This window comes from Hyla sarda, chromosome 7 (assembly GCF_029499605.1).
Source record: "Hyla sarda isolate aHylSar1 chromosome 7, aHylSar1.hap1, whole genome shotgun sequence".
In the NCBI taxonomy this organism is placed as follows: domain Eukaryota; kingdom Metazoa; phylum Chordata; class Amphibia; order Anura; family Hylidae; genus Hyla; species Hyla sarda.
In genome coordinates, this window is record NC_079195.1 from 188553254 (window position 1) to 188571282 (window position 18029).

At 39.4% G+C, this 18029-nt stretch overlaps 1 long non-coding RNA gene across 1 annotated transcript; it reads right to left on the reverse strand.

The window, feature by feature from the left end:
* Nucleotides 1-3880: 3880 nt before the first annotated feature.
* Nucleotides 3881-4272, reverse strand: LOC130282927 (uncharacterized). The gene is made up of 3 exons (XR_008846554.1): nucleotides 4228-4272; nucleotides 4035-4101; nucleotides 3881-3932 (listed from the first exon to the last, which is right to left on the reverse strand). It is a non-coding gene; the product is annotated as an uncharacterized LOC130282927 (long non-coding RNA).
* Nucleotides 4273-18029: the final 13757 nt, after the last annotated feature.

The window sequence follows — 18029 nt, forward strand, 5'->3', positions numbered from 1 at the left end:
ATTTTAAAATACTCAATGGTAGAATTTATTAATGCTTTTACAAGAAAACTAGTGTAAAAAGTCAATGTTTTCTATGCTTTAAATTATGTAAAACACAGAAAAAACTGGAAAATGTAATCTAAAACATAACATGGATACACCTCTTTTAACTCAATGTTAAAAATACAGAAGATGACATTGCAGATGCGCTCTTGTCATATGTAACAATGTGGATGCTTAAAAAAATAAAAAATAAACTCACAGGAATTTCCTAGTAAAGTGTTGGGACACCCAAATCACCAGTATTAGGGCGAGATTTATATAAGGCCTTGTTTGCGGGATTGTCTTAATGAAATTAGAACTGTTGCTAAGCATGTAATAAGAGAGTGTGTTCCCCTTATAGTATCTTCGCACAATACCTGTATTTGGTGTTGCTTCCTTTGTCGGTTCTGGATTTGGAAGTTTACCAAATACAAAAGATCCAGAGAATGCACCATAGTTACTGGTACTGATCCCATTACTAGTAGATCCAGTGTAACTGGGCTGACCTGGTGTCTTCTGCACTGTGACTCGGCCTCCAGCATTGGTTATAATGCCAGCATGGATAGCCGCTGGGCAAATGGAAGAATCCTGTGTGAAATAGTTGGCAGATAATACATGAATATTCTATAATAGTATTATCTATTGTATTTTAGAAACAATATATAAAATTTATATATTTTTTAATCTTACATCTGTATAGACATCTGTTCCCCAAATACTTCCTCCATTTTTAACACAGTCAGCTGGACATAAAACACTATGGGAAAAAATATTTCAGTAAATGGAACAAAAAAATAGGAAATGTGTTTTGACATTGTATAATAATAATAATCATACTCATCATCATCATTAGCAGTTTAGTGGAGTTTAGAGAATGTCTTACTTAGCAGAAGATCCTGTTATTTGTCTTGCAGTTGTTGTACAAGATGCAGTCACTGTAATATAAAAAAAAAGTAAACAGTTGTATGAGACGGTAGATGACAATATTGTAGAGAGGTGGATTGTGATTACAGGTTGGTAAGTTCATTGGAGGTTTTATCCTTGTTTTATCCTTTGTATGTAAATGTTTAGGAAGTGTACACCTTGGTTAGACTGTCTATAAATGCTCCAAATTTATGACAATGTGGGAGATTTATCAAAACCTGTGCAAAGGAAAAGTTGCCCATAGCAAACAATCAGATTGCTTCTTTCATTTTTAACAAGGCCTCTGCAAAATAAAAGAAGTGAGCTCATTGGTTGCTATGGGCAACTGGGCAATTTTTCCTCTGGACAGATTTTAATAAATCTCCCCCAATGTTTTTTGCTGTTTGATCATTTTGGTAAACCTTTTGACTCAACTGTTAAATTGTAGACCACCTTTAAATCATTTTGGTTGAAGCCACAAATCTGGTTACATTTCTGGCACTCAATATCGTGGTAAAGCCTGTCTTTTACCATAAAGCCATGCTCTTTTTACTCAAGGCCATGCCCATTGTTGAATGAGTCCCAAAAGTGTCTACAGCTTGTGACACGCATGGATTAAGGCATATTTATGCAAATTTAAGCCAAACGTTTGACACAGTTGAAAGAACAATTCTGCCCCAGTGCTTTAGAAATGATTGCAGAGAATCTAAAAAATGTTGTTTTTTTAATTGCTGATTTTAAAATACTCAATGGTAGAATTTATTAATGCTTTTACAAGAAAACTAGTGTAAAAAGTCAATGTTTTCTATGCTTTAAATTATGTAAAACACAGAAAAAACTGGAAAATGTAATCTAAAACATAACATGGATACACCTCTTTTAACTCAATGTTAAAAATACAGAAGATGACATTGCAGATGCGCTCTTGTCATATGTAACAATGTGGATGCTTAAAAAAATAAAAAATAAACTCACAGGAATTTCCTAGTAAAGTGTTGGGACACCCAAATCACCAGTATTAGGGCGAGATTTATATAAGGCCTTGTTTGCGGGATTGTCTTAATGAAATTAGAACTGTTGCTAAGCATGTAATAAGAGAGTGTGTTCCCCTTATAGTATCTTCGCACAATACCTGTATTTGGTGTTGCTTCCTTTGTCGGTTCTGGATTTGGAAGTTTACCAAATACAAAAGATCCAGAGAATGCACCATAGTTACTGGTACTGATCCCATTACTAGTAGATCCAGTGTAACTGGGCTGACCTGGTGTCTTCTGCACTGTGACTCGGCCTCCAGCATTGGTTATAATGCCAGCATGGATAGCCGCTGGGCAAATGGAAGAATCCTGTGTGAAATAGTTGGCAGATAATACATGAATATTCTATAATAGTATTGTCTATTGTATTTTAGAAACAATATATAAAATTTATATATTTTTTAATCTTACATCTGTATAGACATCTGTTCCCCAAATACTTCCTCCATTTTTAACACAGTCAGCTGGACATAAAACACTATGGGAAAAAATATTTCAGTAAATGGAACAAAAAAATAGGAAATGTGTTTTGACATTGTATAATAATAATAATCATACTCATCATCATCATTAGCAGTTTAGTGGAGTTTAGAGAATGTCTTACTTAGCAGAAGATCCTGTTATTTGTCTTGCAGTTGTTGTACAAGATGCAGTCACTGTAATATAAAAAAAAAGTAAACAGTTGTATGAGACGGTAGATGACATTATTTTAGAGAGGTGGATTGTGATTATAGGTTGGTAAGTTCATTGGAGGTTTTATCCTTGTTTTATCCTTTGTATGTAAATGTTTAGGAAGTGTACACCTTGGTTAGACTGTCTATAAATGCTCCAAATTTATGACAATGTGGGAGATTTATCAAAACCTGTGCAAAGGAAAAGTTGCCCATAGCAAACAATCAGATTGCTTCTTTCATTTTTAACAAGGCCTCTGCAAAATAAAAGAAGTGAGCTCATTGGTTGCTATGGGCAACTGGGCAATTTTTCCTCTGGACAGATTTTAATAAATCTCCCCAATGTTTTTTGCTGTTTGATCATTTTGGTAAACCTTTTGACTCAACTGTTGAATTGTAGACCACCTTTAAATCATTTTGGTTGAAGCCACAAATCTGGTTACATTTCTGGCACTCAATATCATGGTAAAGCCTGCCCTTTACCATAAAGCCATGCTCTTTTTACTCAAGGCCATGCCCATTGTTGAATGAGTCCCAAAAGTGTCTACAGCTTGTGACACGCATGGATTAAGGCATATTTATGCAAATTTAAGCCAAACATTTGACACAGTTGAAAGAACAATTCTGCCCCAGTGCTTTAGAAATGATTGCAGAGAATCTAAAAAATTTTGTTTTTTTAATTGCTGATTTTAAAATACTCAATGGTAGAATTTATTAATGCTTTTACAAGAAAACTAGTGTAAAAAGTCAATGTTTTCTATGCTTTAAATTATGTAAAACACAGAAAAAACTGGAAAATGTAATCTAAAACATAACATGGATACACCTCTTTTAACTCAATGTTAAAAATACAGAAGATGACATTGCAGATGCGCTCTTGTCATATGTAACAATGTGGATGCTTAAAAAAATTATAAAAAATAAAAAAAACTCACAGGAATTTCCTAGTAAAGTGTTGGGACACCCAAATCACCAGTATTAGGGCGAGATTTATATAAGGCCTTGTTTGCGGGATTGTCTTAATGAAATTAGAACTGTTGCTAAGCATGTAATAAGAGAGTGTGCTCCCCTTATAGTAACTTCACACAATACCTGTATTTGGTGTTGCTTCCTTTGTCGGTTCTGGATTTGGAAGTTTACCAAATACAAAAGATCCAGAGAATGCACCATAGTTACTGGTACTGATCCCATTACTAGTAGATCCAGTGTAACTGGGCTGACCTGGTGTCTTCTGCACTGTGACTTGGCCTCCAGCATTGGTTATAATGCCAGCATGGATAGCCGCTGGGCAAATGGAAGAATCCTGTGTGAAATAGTTGGCAGATAATACATGAATATTCTATAATAGTATTGTCTATTGTATTTTAGAAACAATATATAAAATTAATATTTTTTTTAATCTTACATCTGTATAGACATTTGTTCCCCAAATACTTCCTCCATTTTTAACACAGTCAGCTGGACATAAAACACTATGGGAAAAAATATTTCAGTAAATGGAACAAAAAAATAGGAAATGTGTTTTGACATTGTATAATAATAATAATAATAATCATCATCATCATTAGCAGTTTAGTGGAGTTTAGAGAATGTCTTACTTAGCAGAAGATCCTGTTATTTGTCTTGCAGTTGTTGTACAAGATGCAGTTACTGTAATATAAAAAAAAAAGTAAACAGTTGTATGAGACGGTAGATGACATTATATTAGAGAGGTGGATTGTAATTACAGGTTGGTAAGTTTATTGGAGGTTTTATCCTTGTTTTATCCTTTGTATGTAAATGTTTAGGAAGTGTACACCTTGGTTAGACTGTCTATAAATGCTCCAAGTTTATGACAATGGGGGAGATTTATCAAAACCTGTGCAAAGGAAAAGTTGCCCATAGCAAACAATCAGATTGCTTCTTTCATTTTTAACAAGGCCTCTGCAAAATGAAAGAAGTGAGCTCATTGGTTGCTATTAGACCACCTTTAAATCATTTTGGTTGAAGCCACAAATCTGGTTACATTTCTGGCACTCAATATCGTGGTAAAGCCTGTCTTTTACCATAAAGCCATGCTCTTTTTACTCAAGGCCATGCCCATTGTTGAATGAGTCCCAAAAGTGTCTACAGCTTGTGACATGCATGGATTAAGGCATATTTATGCAAATTTAGGCCAAACATTTGACACAGTTGAATGAACAGTTCTGCCCCAGTGCTTTAGAAATGATTGCAGAGAATCTAAAAAAATTTTTTTTTTAATTGCTGATTTTAAAATACTCAATGGTAGAATTTATTAATGCTTTTACAAGAAAACTAGTGTAAAAAGTCAATGTTTTCTATGCTTTAAATTATGTAAAACACAGAAAAAAATGGAAAATGTAATCTAAAACATAACATGGATACACCTCTTTTAACTCAATGTTAAAAATACAGAAGATGACATTGCAGATGCGCTCTTGTCATATGTAACAATGTGGATGCTTAAAAAAATTATAAAAAATAAAAAAAACTCACAGGAATTTCCTAGTAAAGTGTTGGGACACCCAAATCACCAGTATTAGGGCTAGATTTATATAAGGCCTTGTTTGCGGGATTGTCTTAATGAAATTAGAACTGTTGCTAAGCATGTAATAAGAGAGTGTGTTCCCCTTATAGTAACTTCACACAATACCTGTATTTGGTGTTGCTTCCTTTGTCGGTTCTGGATTTGGAAGTTTACCAAATACAAAAGATCCAGAGAATGCACCATAGTTACTGGTACTGATCCCATTACTAGTAGATCCAGTGTAACTGGGCTGACCTGGTGTCTTCTGCACTGTGACTCGGCCTCCAGCATTGGTTATAATGCCAGCATGGATAGCCGCTGGGCAAATGGAAGAATCCTGTGTGAAATAGTTGGCAGATAATACATGAAGATTCTATAATAGTATTGTCTATTGTATTTTAGAAACAATATATAAAATTAATATTTTTTTTAATCTTACATCTGTATAGACATTTGTTCCCCAAATACTTCCTCCATTTTTAACACAGTCAGCTGGACATAAAACACTATGGGAAAAAATATTTCAGTAAATGGAACAAAAAAATAGGAAATGTGTTTTGACATTGTATAATAATAATAATCATACTCATCATCATCATTAGCAGTTTAGTGGAGTTTAGAGAATGTCTTACTTAGCAGAAGATCCTGTTATTTGTCTTGCAGTTGTTGTACAAGATGCAGTCACTGTAATATAAAAAAAAAGTAAACAGTTGTATGAGACGGTAGATGACATTATTTTAGAGAGGTGGATTGTGATTACAGGTTGGTAAGTTCATTGGAGGTTTTATCCTTGTTTTATCCTTTGTATGTAAATGTTTAGGAAGTGTACACCTTGGTTAGACTGTCTATAAATGCCCCAAATTTATGACAATGTGGGAGATTTATCAAAACCTGTGCAAAGGAAAAGTTGCCAATAGCAAACAATCAGATTGCTTCTTTCATTTTTAACAAGGCCTCTGCAAAATAAAAGAAGTGAGCTTATTGGTTGCTATGGGCAACTGGGCAATTTTTCCTCTGGACAGATTTTAATAAATCTCTCCCAATGTTTTTTGCTGTTTGATCATTTTGGTAAACCTTTTGACTCAACTGTTAAATTGTAGACCACCTTTAAATCATTTTGGTTGAAGCCACAAATCTGGTTACATTTCTGGCACTCAATATCGTGGTAAAGCCTGTCTTTTACCATAAAGCCATGCTCTTTTTACTCAAGGCCATGCCCATTGTTGAATGAGTCCCAAAAGTGTCTACAGCTTGTGACACGCATGGATTAAGGCATATTTATGCAAATTTAAGCCAAACATTTGACACAGTTGAAAGAACAATTCTGCCCCAGTGCTTTAGAAATGATTGCAGAGAATCTAAAAAATTTTGTTTTTTTAATTGCTGATTTTAAAATACTCAATGGTAGAATTTATTAATGCTTTTACAAGAAAACTAGTGTAAAAAGTCAATGTTTTCTATGCTTTAAATTATGTAAAACACAGAAAAAACTGGAAAATGTAATCTAAAACATAACATGGATACACCTCTTTTAACTCAATGTTAAAAATACAGAAGAGGACATTGCAGATGCGCTCTTGTCATATGTAACAATGTGGATGCTTAAAAAAATAAAAAAAAAACTCACAGGAATTTCCTAGTAAAGTGTTGGGACACCCAAATCACCAGTATTAGGGCTAGATTTATATAAGGCCTTGTTTGCGGGATTGTCTTAATGAAATTAGAACTGTTGCTAAGCATGTAATAAGAGAGTGTGCTCCCCTTATAGTAACTTCACACAATACCTGTATTTGGTGTTGCTTCCTTTGTCGGTTCTGGATTTGGAAGTTTACCAAATACAAAAGATCCAGAGAATGCACCATAGTTACTGGTACTGATCCCATTACTAGTAGATCCAGTGTAACTGGGCTGACCTGGTGTCTTCTGCACTGTGACTCGGCCTCCAGCATTGGTTATAATGCCAGCATGGATAGCCGCTGGGCAAATGGAAGAATCCTGTGTGAAATAGTTGTCAGATAATACATGAATATTCTATAATAGTATTGTCTATTGTATTTTAGAAACAATATATAAAATGTATATATTTTTTAATCTTACATCTGTATAGACATCTGTTCCCCAAATACTTCCTCCATTTTTAACACAGTCAGCTGGACATAAAACACTATGGGAAAAAATATTTCAGTAAATGGAACAAAAAAATAGGAAATGTGTTTTGACATTATATAATAATAATAATCATATTCATCATCATCATTAGCAATTCAGTGGAGTTTAGAGAATGTCTTACTCAGCAGAAGATCCTGTTATTTGTCTTGCAGTTGTTGTACAAGATGCCGTCACTGTAACATAAAAAAAGTTAACAGTTGTATGAGACGGTAGATGGCATTATTTTAGAGAGGTGGATTGTGATTACAGGTTGATAAGTTCATTGGAGGTTTTATCCTTGTTTTTTCCTTTGTATGTAAATGTTTAGGAAGTGTACACCTTGGTTAGACTGTCTATAAATGCTCCAAATTTATGACAATGGGGGAGATTTATCAAAACCTGTGCAAAGGAAAAGTTGCCAAAAGCAAACAATCAGATTGCTACTTTCATTTTTAACAAGGCCTCTGCAAAATTAAAGAAGTGAGCTCATTGGCTGCTATGGGCAACTGGGCAGATTTTAACAAATCTCCCCCAATGTTTTTTTCTGTTTGATCATTTTGGTAAATCTTTTGACTCAACTGTTAAATTGTAGACCACCTTTAAATCATTTTGGTTGAAGCCACAAATCTGGTTACATTTCTGGCACTCAATATCGTGGTAAAGCCTGTCTTTTACCATAAAGCCATGTTCTTTTTACTCAAGGCCATGCCCATGGTTGAATGAGTCCCAAAAGTGTCTACATCTTGTGACACGCATGGATTAAGGCATATTTATGCAAATTTAAGCCAAACATTTGACACAGTTGAAAGAACAATTCTGCCCCAGTGCTTTAGAAATGATTGCAGAGAATCTAAAAATGTTTGTTTTTTTAATTGCTGATTTTAAAATACTCAATGGTAGAATTTATTAATGCTTTTACAAGAAAACTAGTGTAAAAAATCAATGTTTTCTATGCTTTAAATTATGTAAAACACAGAAAAAACTGGAAAATGTAATCTAAAACATAATATGAATACACCTCTTTTTTTTTTTTTTCCCAAATTTTTTTTATTAAAGAAGTTTTTTCTTTCATACAAAACAACAAGGAACTTGTGGATCAAGTGTACATAGTCCAAGATGTGGAAATGTGATGTCTGATGACGAACAGGTATATACGTAGGTTTGTCCAACACGTCATTACATACTACAAAATCGCACAAATGACTTGAGAACAAGAACAAAAATCAACAGTTAATAGCAAAACCGGTACCTCTCATTAGTGTGCACTCTTCAGGTGTCAAAGTCTCAATTTGTTGGTTAGATTTTATGCATTTATACAAAAAGGACTTAATCTGCAAAGTTTTATAGTAATGGTCTTATGCAAATATAGAGCAGAGGGGATATATAAAATCATTCACCTAAAGGAGACGAGGATTTAGAAAAGTTCCCTAGAGATAAGGTCAAATATCCCTGCAGTTCGAGGAGGAGGACCAGCCTTCCCATCTTTTAAGGAAAAGCTTGTAAGTACCCGAGCCCCTCGCTTTTATTTTTTCAAACGAGTATGTAGTATTTATTTTACTGATTAACATGTCAATCAAAGGCACAGTCGCGGATTTCCAGTTACTAACTATAGCTATTTTTGCTAGAATGCAAATTATACAAAAAATATCTCTATTGTGGCGTGGGAGTGAATGCAAGCGCAAAAAAAGTAAGACTGAATAGGCATTCCAAGGTATATGTCTGCCTAACAAGTCAGTTAAGAGACGTTTACACGAGGCCCAGAAAGGTCTGATCAAAGGGCATGACCATAGTATGTGGTAAAGGGTACCCCTGCACCCACAACCCCGCCAACAACAAGACGACACATCCGGATATATTCTGGATAACCTGTCAGGCGTATAATACCACCTAAGGATAGTCTTAAGCCCTGATTCCACATGTGTAGTGCACTGAAGTGCCTTATGCATTGTCTTAAAGGCGTGTTGCCACTCCTCACAAGAAAAGGAGAGATCAAGGTCCCTCTCCCACATTCTCATAGGGTATGATTTAGTGAACGTCTTAGTGAGTGATAAATTAGTATAAATCGGCTTCAAACCCCTTAAGGGGGAAGATTGTTGTGTAAGTAATAAACTATCAGTGATTTTCTTGGAGGGCAACAAGCCTTGAAGGAAATGACGGACTCTTAAAAATTTGTAAAACTCTTGTTTGGGTAAGTCATATTTCTCTTGTATATACTGGAACGTATTTAAGGTGGAAGATGTGTAAAGATCCCTAACATGAGATATTCCTTTAAGTAGCCAAAGTCTCAAATCTAAATCTGGGATTATAGCTTGTATCAATGTGAGTGGGAGGTCTCCTTTGTTCGAGGGTCTAGGGGTAGCAGAGTGTGTTACATAGTACACCCACGCATCATAGGATGCTTTGACAAGAGGGTTGCACATTTTAGACAAAGTCACGTTCCAAAAGGGCGCATACAATAGATCCCTAACTGAGAATGGGTGTGTCGATTCATTCTCAATCGACACCCATGGTATATCTTCCCGGTAGTGCCACCAATGCTTCGTCATGGTCACCAACGTGGCAGTATAGTAATGTCTAATATCTGGAGATCCCAGACCACCTGCATATTTAGTTTTGGACAGTATGTTCGTGGACAACCTAGGTCTGCCACCCGCCCAGATAAAGTGAGAAAGAATAGTTTGAGCTCTACGAAAAAAGGAAGCGGGAAGGGAAATAGGTAAATCACGAAAGAGGTAAAGTAGCCTCGGCAATAGAAACATCTTAAAGGTAGCCACTCTGCCCACCCAGGAAACATCTGATTTAGACAGCCGTTCTGCTTCGACTCTCAAGGAGGACAACAAAGGTTCATAATTTTAGCTATAGAGTGTTTTATGTGGGAAGGATAAATGGATTCCTAAATATTTAAGGTGTTTATTTTGCCAATCAAATTTATATTGGGCTTTAAGAGAAGTTTGCAGGGTTGTGTCGATATTTATAGGGAGGGCTTGAGTTTTTACTTCATTTAGCTAATAATAGGAGAGTTTACCAAATAGTGATATATTATCCATTATCGCTGGTAATGAGATTGAGGGGTTGGATAGCATGAGGATAACATCATCCGCATATAGGGATATGATGTGCTCCTTCCTCCCTATAGTGACGCCCGCAATACGCCCATCTTGACGTATAGCTTGAGCCAGCGGCTCTATCGACAAAATATAAATGAGAGGGGACAGCGGGCAATCCTGGCGTGATCCATTCGTGACTGAAAATGGGTCCGATAACGAGCCATTCGCCAGTACCCTCGCCGTCGGATTAGAATACAAAGAAGATAAGGCTGAGATTATCCCCCCTGCAAAGCCCATACATTCCAGGACCGAGAAGACGAATGACCACCGAAGGCGATCAAACGCCTTCTCAGCGTCCAATGCCATAACCAAAGCTGAACTCCCAGTTCGCTCAAGATGATGGAACACATTGAGAAGACGTCTCGTGTTGTCAGAGGTCTGCCGTCCAGCAACAAAACCTGACTGATCGAGATTAATTAACAATGGTAAAATCAGCGACATTCTAGAGGCCAACAGCTTTGCGTATATTTTAATGTCCTGATTCAATAAAGAAATTGGCCTAAAATTTTGGGGTGTATCGGGGGGCTTTCCCGGTTTCGGAAGTGTGACAATAGTAGCTTGTAAGTTTTCAACCGGTAATGTCCCCGCCAGGGTTGCCGCTTGGCAAAATGCATGTAAACGGGATATTAGAGTGTCTTTAAACATTTTATAGTAAGAAGTGACAAAGCCATCGGGCCCAGGTGCCTTTCCAGCAGGAAGTGACCGTATAACTTCTGACACCTCCTCATCGGTGATGTCCCTATTTAAATCTAACAGCTGGGACTGAGAGAGGAGCGGAAGGTAAAGCCCAACAAGGTAATCATGCACAAGAGAGTTGAGGTTATCAGGGGGAGAGATATGGTGATTTAGATTATATAAATTGGAATAAAATTGTTGAAAGCCTTCAGCAATATTGTCAGGAGTGTACAGCTTAGTGTTGTGATGTGGATGTATTAAATATGGGATGCGCGATTTTAGTTGGCGCTTTTTTAAACGGTTTGCTAAAAGTTTACCCGCCTTATTATTTTGGGAATAGTACCTAGCTTGAAGTTTCCTATGGGATTTCTCATAAGAGGAGAGCATGATACAGCGTAAATCCCTTCTCAGGGAGGCTACTTTAGAGGCGTTCTCAGCTGAGGGGAAAGTTTTATTAACGTTTTCGGCTATTTTTAAAGACTGTAGTAACTCATTTACGTGTTTCTCCCTTTCTCTTTTTAGGATAGCACCATATTTTATACAACACCCCCGTATTACCGCCTTGTGACAGTTCCAAACCACAATGGGGTCGGAGATTGAACTAGCATTAAGGCTAAAATATTCCGTGATGTCCTGTTGTAGTCGTTTAGCATAGTGGGGGTGGGACCATAAAAAGGGGTTGCTTCTCCATGTGTAAGCTGGCAAAGAGGAAGCTCTATCCGACAACTGCAGGGTCACAGCTGCATGGTCCGACCATGTAATTTGTTCTATGGAGGACCTGCCTGAGGAGGACAGTAAAGATTTGTCCAGCAAAAACAAGTCTATACGGGAATAGGAGTTGTGCACTCCTGAGTGAAAAGTAAAATTCTTCTCCGTATCATGCTGTATCCTCCATATGTCATACAGATCTTCCTCTAGTAGTAGAGAAGAAAGGGTAGCAGAGGTGTAGCGAGAGGAAGAGGTAATGTCCAGAGAAACCTCCACTATAGTATTAAAATCCCCACAGATAAGTAAAGATCCCCAAGGAGATCCACAAACTTTGTTAAGTAGGCGCTTTAAAAAGCGGAGTTGCCCCTTATTAGGAGCATACACCGACACAATAGTAAATTGAGAAGCATTGATGGTACACCGCAAGATAGCATACCTTCCGTTTTCATCAGCAGTAAAATCTTTCAGCGAGAAAGCGACTGTATTTTTGATGGCGATGGCTACCCCCCTGGATTTTGTGCTGTAATGGGAATGGTAAATGTCAGAGAATGCAGGGTGATGTAATCTATCAACGTCTTTGGACAATAAATGAGTTTCTTGTATACATAAAATATCACACTTCAGAGACTGTGCCTCTTTCCATAAATGAGCTCGCCTATGCGGAGCGTTTAACCCATTTGCATTAAGACTAGCAATAGTTATTACCATTTGTGGAAATTACATATGCAATGACAATAAGTCGTAAAATATGAATCAGAAGGGGACAGAACGCACCTCCCAGCCAGCGTGCGTCTGCCATTGTTATGCAGATCATGTACCTGAGACTTGCGAACATAAAGGTACCAATAGAACAGACAAACAACAATCAACACCAACAACAATAAAAACATGAACAAGGACAATAGGGAAAAGGACACCGTATCCCCTAAGGGGGGTGTCCACAGGTAGGTGGGGGTCAGAGTCCACTCTGAAACCAGAGACCGCCACGAAATCACACAGATGGAAAAATCACCAGCATAGCGTTCATGAAGTAGACCAATCTGTAGCACTCCTAGGGAGACGAGTAGGTTTAGAAGGTCCAGCAACAGAAGGCAGAGGAATGTTCCATTTTTTCAATAAAGCAGTTCCTTCCTCTAATGATCGCACCAGGTGAGAAGTATCATTGCGTCTCACAATTAAACGTACAGGGAATCCCCACCGATATATAATTTTTGCAGATCGCAAGGCAGTAGTTATTGGTAGCAATGTCCTGCGGGCCTGCAGGGTAACGGCTGATAAGTCAGCGTACACAGAAATATGATGATATGGAGCAGGCAAGCCATCGTTGCGCCTAGCAAATTCCATAAACTTTTCCTTAATGTTGTAAAAATGTATCCGTGCTAGTACATCCCGTGGGACAGAGTCATTCAGGTGTTTCGGGCGTGGAACCCTGTGCGCTCTGTCCACATCCAGATCTTGCAGGGAGCTAGCGGGAAGGGTAGCTTGCAGGATGGATTTAACATATGCAGGTATCTCGGCTGGAGGTATTGATTCAGATATGCCTCTTAGTTTAACGTTATTCCTCCTGCTTCTGTCCTCCAAATCCGCCACTTTAGCTTTCAAGAATGTTATCTCATCGTCCATAGAATTATGGGAATCAATCAGGTCATTATGTGAGTCCGCAAACTCGCTGAATTTAGTTTCAATGTGATCGATACGTCCCTCTAGTTCATGCACAGTGGCTTGCAAAGGGTTAACCATTTTTTGCATGTCTTGTAGAAATGAGCTGCGCAGCAGGAGCAGCATATTTTTCATGGCTGTATCAGTTAGAGATTTGTCCCCCACCTGTAAAGCTGCCAGTGGGTCACATCCCTCTGTTATGTCCTCCAGTGTTATGCCCCTGGGTCTTACCTCCTGGTCAGAGACCGGGGTGGAGAGCTGGCTCCTCTGTTTAGTAGAGCTGCCAGAAGGGGATGCAGGAGGGAGACTCTGAGCCGCTCCGGGTGAGTCGCTAGTGCTGCGGGGTGAAGATGGAGCCTCCGCTGCTGTCCCCCGTTTGCTGGAGGGGTCTGGCTGACGGGTGCTCGGCTGCCTGCCCACCGAAGGTGAGTGAAGCTCCGAGCCAGACAGGGTGCGGCGCCGATTAGCCGGGCTGCTGGACTCATTCCTCCTGCTGCGCGGGCCTCGTCTTCCTCTCGGCGGTGTGGAGCAGGCATGGTCGGCGCCATCTTGGGTCCGGGCCTCGCGCGGCTGGAAGCTGAAGCGCGCCAGAGATCCGTGCCGGGTAGGTTTCTTGCGGCGCCCGGGCATAGTGGTAGGGTCCAACGGTATTTCTGTCGGATTACAGCTGTTTTAAGGCTGGCGATTTGCTGTTAATTCGTCGATAGACGGGATCTGTTGCGGAGCTCACTCAGCGTGCGACCATCCGCTCTGGCTGCCAAGCCACGCCCTGCTATGGATACACCTCTTTTAACTCAATGTTAAAAATACAGAAGATGACATTGCAGATGCGCTCTTGTCATATGTAACAATGTGGATGCTTAAAAAAATAAAAAAATATAAAAAAAAAACCCTCACAGGAATTTCCTAGTAAAGTGCTGGGACACCCAAATCACCAGTATTAGGGCTAGATTTATATAAGGCCTTGTTTGCGGGATTGTCTTAATGAAATTAGAATTGTTGCTAAGCATGTAATAAGAGAGTGTGTTCCCCTTATAGTAACTTCGCACAATACCTGTATTTGGTGTTGCTTCCTTTGTCGGTTCTGGATTTGGAAGTTTACCAAATACAAAAGATCCAGAGAATGCACCATAGTTACTGGTACTGATCCCATTACTAGTAGATCCAGTGTAACTGGGCTGACCTGGTGTCTTCTGCACTGTGACTTGGCCTCCAGCATTGGTTATAATGCCAGCATGGATAGCCGCTGGGCAAATGGAAGAATCCTGTGTGAAATAGTTGGCAGATAATACATGAATATTCTATAATAGTATTGTCTATTGTATTTTAGAAACAATATATAAAATTGATATTTTTTTTATTCTTACATCTGTATAGACATTTGTTCCCCAAATACTTCCTCCATTTTTAACACAGTCAGCTGGACATAAAACACTATGGGAAAAAATATTTCAGTAAATGGAACAAAAAAATAGGAAATGTGTTTTGACATTGTATAATAATAATAATCATACTCATCATCATCATTAGCAGTTTAGTGGAGTTTAGAGAATGTCTTACTTAGCAGAAGATCCTGTTATTTGTCTTGCAGTTGTTGTACAAGATGCAGTCACTGTAATATAAAAAAAAAAGTAAACAGTTGTATGAGACGGTAGATGACATTATTTTAGAGAGGTGGATTGTGATTATAGGTTGGTAAGTTCATTGGAGGTTTTATCCTTGTTTTATCCTTTGTATGTAAATGTTTAGGAAGTGTACACCTTGGTTAGACTGTCTATAAATGCTCCAAGTTTATGACAATGGGGGAGATTTATCAAAACCTGTGCAAAGGAAAAGTTGCCCATAGCAAACAATCAGATCGCTTCTTTCATTTTTAACAAGGCCTCTGCAAAATAAAAGAAGTGAGCTCATTGGTTGCTATGGGCAACTGGGCAATTTTTTCTCTGGACAGATTTTAATAAATCTCCCCCAATGTTTTTTGCTGTTTGATCATTTTGGTAAACCTTTTGACTCAAGTGTTACATTGTAGACCACCTTTAAATCATTTTGGTTGAAGCCACAAATCTGGTTACATTTCTGGCACTCAATATCATGGTAAAGCCTGCCCTTTACCATAAAGCCATGCTCTTTTTACTCAAGGCCATGCCCATTGTTGAATGAGTCCCAAAAGTGTCTACAGCTTGTGACACGCATGGATTAAGGCATATTTATGCAAATTTAGGCCAAACATTTGACACAGTTGAAAGAACAATTCTGCCCCGGTGCTTTAGAAATGATTGCAGAGAATCCAAAAATTTTTGTTTTTTTAATTGCTGATTTTAACCCCTTCCCGCAGAGTGTCATATATAAACGCCGGGTTGTGCAGTGCGTTCGCGCATCCCGGCGTTTATAAATGACATTCAGTTAACCCGGCGATGCGCAGCATCGCACGGGTTAACTGGCAGAAGTCCCGCTGTTTCCAGCAGGGGACAACTTCTGCTTCACCCCCAGGACCATCCATTGATGGTCATCGATCACTGTGATTGGTCCCTGTGGACCAATCACAGTGATCTGGGGTGAAAGTTCAGATCTCCCGCACTGCCTGCCCCTGGAAGTCGGGCAGAACGGGGGACGATGGCTGCGGGGGCTCGCGGGGACCTGCAGCATAGGGGGAGGAACACGAGGGGACCGGCAGCCTTACCAGATCCAGCGGCGGGACCGAGGAGCAGCGCGGGACCGGCCACGTGGACGAGCAGCGACGGGTAAGTATGTGGTCCTCAGAGGCAGCAGTGAAGATCTTCACTGCTGCTTCTAGGAGTCTGAAAACTACAACTCCCAGCATGCCTAGACAGCCTTTGGCTGTCTGGGCATGCTGGGAGTTGTAGTTTTACAACATCTGGAGGGCCCCCGTTTGGAGACCATTGTATAATGGTCTCCAATCTGTGCTCTTCCAGCTGTTGCAAAACTACAACTCCCAGCATGCACTGACTGTCCAGGCATGCTGGGAGTTTTAGTTCAGCAACATCTGGCCCTTCAGATGTTGCCGAACTACAACTCCCAGCATGCCCTTCAGCTGTCTGGGCATGCTGGGAGTTGTAGTTTTGCAACAACTGGAGACACACTGGTTGGGAAACATTGTTTCTAACTCAGTGTTTCCTAACCTGTGTGCCTCCAGCTGTTGCAAAACTATAACTCCCAGCATGCACTAACAGACCATGCATGCTGGGAGTTGTAGTTTTGCAACATCTGGAGGGCCCCAGTTTGGAGACCATTGTATAATGGTCTCCAATCTGTGCTCTTCCAGCTGTTGCAAAACTACAACTCCCAGTATGCACTGACTGTCCAGGCATGCTGGGAGTTTTAGTTCAGCAACATCTGGCCCTTCAGATGTTGCCGAACTACAACTCCCAGCATGCCCTTCAGCTGTCTGTGCATGCTGGGAGTTGTAGTTTTGCAACAACTGGAGACACACTGGTTGGGAAACATTGTCTGTTTTTAACTCAGTGTTTCCTAACCTGTGTGCCTCCAGCTGTTGCAAAACTATAACTATGTTGCAAAACTAAAACTATGCACCCCCCCCCCCCCTGTGAATGTACAGGGTACATTCACATGGGCGAGGCTTTTACAGTGGGTTTCTCGCATCTTGAGATGCAGCAAATTTTGCGCTGGGAAACTCGCTGTAATCCCCCGCCCATGTGACTGTACCCTAAAAACACTACACTACACTAACACAAAATAAAATAAAAAGTTAAAAACACTACATATACACATACCCCTACACAGCCCCCCTCCCCCAATAAGAACGTCCGGTACACCACTGTTACCAAAGCAGAGCCTCCAGCTGTTGAAAAACAACAACTCCCAGTATTGCCGGACAGCCGTTGACTGTCCACGCATGCTGGGAGTTTTGCAACAGCTGGAGGCACCCTGTTTGGGAATCACTGGCGTAGAATACCCCTATGTCCACCCCTATGCAAATCCCTAATTTAGGCCTCAAATGCGCACGGCGCTCTCACTTTGGAGCCCTGTCGTATTTCAAGGCAACAGTTTAGGGCGACATATGGGGTATCGCCGTACTCGGGAGAAATTGCGTTACAAGGTTTGGGGGGCTTTTTCTTCTTTAACCCTTCATGAAAAGGAAATGTTGGGGTCTACACCAGAATGTTAGTGTAAAAATATCAGTGCGTTAACATTTTCGGTGTTGGAAGTAATCAGACCAACACAAAGACTTGGAGACCTAGATAAGAAAATTCTATGTAAGGAGGCTGCGTGGATCTATCGGTTTGATTCGCAACAGCCCAAAGGTCTCAATGAGAGATTGACCTATACGTGCTTTCTGTAAATCACATATTGACTTCATAGTAGTAGTATCTTTTATTATACCATTAGGATACCATACCTGGCAAGGGGATATCTCTATGAAATTATAGTAACCCCGATAACTAATTTAATATAGCCCATTTTTTAACCGCCTAGCCATGAGCCGTGATAAGTTTGGGGGGAATGTCCACCATGATAGTTTGTCTAAATAGCAGTAACCTTCTAAAATATGAATGATGTTGAACACATCCTTATGTCTACTGATTTACTAATACAA